Source organism: Halyomorpha halys, unplaced genomic scaffold (genome assembly GCF_000696795.3).
Source record: "Halyomorpha halys isolate HHAL.00 unplaced genomic scaffold, Hhal_1.1 Scaffold390.1, whole genome shotgun sequence".
NCBI classification, from domain to species: Eukaryota; Metazoa; Arthropoda; class Insecta; order Hemiptera; family Pentatomidae; genus Halyomorpha; species Halyomorpha halys.
The window spans coordinates 1,197,627-1,199,654 of record NW_027112043.1 but is presented as its reverse complement, the minus strand read 5'-3'; the positions used below and the strand labels follow the sequence as shown (position 1 = coordinate 1,199,654).

Genomic DNA, 2,028 nt, shown 5'->3' with positions numbered 1-2,028 from the left:
ATGGCCTCGAGATCTTCTCCTCTATAAATGTTATTGGAGTTCTATCAATCGGTAGATTCTCCACATGTTTATATCATGTTACTACGTCACCTACATCAAATTTACTTGTTGTATTATGTTATACAGTTGTAAATAACAATAAATAAATGATTAAAAAAAATGTATATATAGTTGAGCTAGTAAAGGATCCTTTAGAACCCCTACCCACCGTAACAACTAAAATAAAAAAAAAAAGTTAAAAGACCATTTTTAATTTTATGAACTGCTTTTACATATTCATGTTACGAAATTCAAATAATGTTCTATTACAGGTCCTGTTTTGAAGAAGCGTTGAAGCCTTTGGTAACCTGGATGTAATTGATTGCTCTCGATACTAACGTGTTTCACTTGACAGGTTTCAATTGGTTTGGTGTAATTTCTTTCAGTGCTTTCAGAAAGGATTGTGAAACGATCTCGTCATCTGTTGAATAAGTATGTTTCACATTGACTGGCTTCCTCGTTCATGATTTCGTCAAATGAGACTCAGCGCGTCAAATAAATGGATCTCCTCAGAGCATGATCGATTCCGAGGAATAGGTGAGGGTGAGTGTTGCAAACACCTTTTGGAAGATTCTTACAATACATTTGATTAAAAAGAATTCAGAAGCAAAAAAAGATCATATTTTGTCTATAATGACCTCATAGTTTGTCAGATAAAATTTCAGGTAATTCAAAAATGATAAACTAGCAAAAATTTGTCGAAATGGAAAAGTAACAATTTATTTATACATTGATCCTGCTATAATGCATCAGATTTAAGCTGTTTAAATTTCGAATAATAAATAACAATTCGTAGATAAATTTCAGGGAACAATAAATATGATAAAAAAGCATACGGTTTTCTATTTTCAGTCGTTCAACATCATTCAATGTTTCTGACCTAGTTTTTTAAATGAGGTTTCACAGTAAACTTGTATTAAAAAAGGGACTTTATACATGTCTATCAACTACTTAGTTTATACCTACTTTGTTTGGATTATTAAATAAATATGATACATTTTCCCTCTTTGAATTATTTAATTTTTTTTTTCGTTCAACAAACTTCAGAATGTTACTAAAGAAGGAAGCTCTTCCACTAAGAGAAAAAAACGAGGCACCACTACCCAGAGGATCGATAAAAAACGTCTAATGCCAAAAGGGGAGATGTTGATTCTCCACTACGATTTTAAGGTTTCATAAAAATTTGGGTAAAATTTGGATGAATAATCGATAATTTTAAAGAGCTGTATTATATCGTATTTAGTATTGTAGGTGAAATTCAAAAAAATGTTTAAAATATTTTAAATCTAAGCGAAATACCAACATGTCGACGTTTACTCTAAATATATTAGGACTACAAATTTGCTAAAAACAGAAAGGAAATATGAAAAATATTATTATAAGGAATTATTCATCATTTGCTACATTACATGTAACTGGTTGCACATGTTACATTGTTTATCTGCAGACTGCGCATTGTGCATAAGCAATGTGACTAGATACAATTGAGTTATGAGCGAACTATTTTATCATGTGTACTGAGTTAAAATATTCCAGAAAATTATAAAATTTGTATTATTTTTTTTAATGATAGAGAGGAATAAATATACTTTGGATATAATTGGAAGATTACCGAAATAGATAGAATCGATAAATGTCACCTATTGTTTCCTTAAGAAAGTGCTAAAGGAATCTTGGAATGTTTTAGTATTTTTTTCGCTTTCTTTATTTCTGTTAAATCATTTAACAATTTATAAAAAATATTCTTTGATTAAACCTAATTTTAAAATAACATTTAATATTATATTTGCAGGAAACTATTAGAGACTTAATAACTGCAAATTTCACCAGATGGCAGGTTGAACTCTAAACTGCACTTATGTAACTACGTGCATAATTTTGTAAATGGTTTAATGTACTTTAAGGGACACTACAAGTCTGATACATTAAAAGCTAGATGCATACTTGATATAGTTTTAAATACATGTAAAGTTTGATACATTTTGATGA

General features: G+C 29.3%; 1 long non-coding RNA gene across 1 annotated transcript in view; it reads left to right on the top strand.

Annotated features, from left to right (window-relative positions):
* The window catches only part of LOC106682114 (uncharacterized), a 3,185-nt gene extending 1,984 nt beyond the window's left edge, over positions 1-1,201 (top strand). The window contains exons 2-3 of the long non-coding RNA XR_001343349.2: positions 312-582; positions 1,087-1,201. This is a non-coding gene — a long non-coding RNA (uncharacterized lncRNA). The remainder of the gene's footprint in view (positions 1-311; positions 583-1,086) is intronic.
* Positions 1,202-2,028: the final 827 nt, after the last annotated feature.